This window comes from Penaeus monodon, chromosome 32 (assembly GCF_015228065.2).
Source record: "Penaeus monodon isolate SGIC_2016 chromosome 32, NSTDA_Pmon_1, whole genome shotgun sequence".
Lineage (NCBI taxonomy): Eukaryota > Metazoa > Arthropoda > Malacostraca > Decapoda > Penaeidae > Penaeus > Penaeus monodon.
The window spans coordinates 34832468-34832683 of NC_051417.1; the positions used below are offsets into that span (position 1 = coordinate 34832468).

At 22.2% G+C, this 216-nt stretch overlaps 1 protein-coding gene across 1 annotated transcript in view; it reads left to right on the forward strand.

Annotated features, from left to right (window-relative positions):
• Nucleotides 1-216, forward strand: part of LOC119593648 (A disintegrin and metalloproteinase with thrombospondin motifs adt-1-like) — an 88803-nt gene that overhangs the window by 46281 nt on the left and 42306 nt on the right. The gene's annotated exons all lie outside the window — the stretch shown is intronic.

Here is a 216-nt window from a genome sequence, read left to right on the forward strand (position 1 = left end):
CTCTTTTTCATTAGCATACTTTAGTTGTATTATTTATGTAATAATGTATTTGAACTATTTAATTAATTTACATATGGTTAATTTAATTGTGTGTTAATCAGTGTAATCAACATTTTTGCATATAATTATATATAATGTATTTATTTATCTTTTATTTGCGTCTCAGTTAATTACACGTTTACGCACATTTATTTATCGAGTTGTGTTTTAGTTACG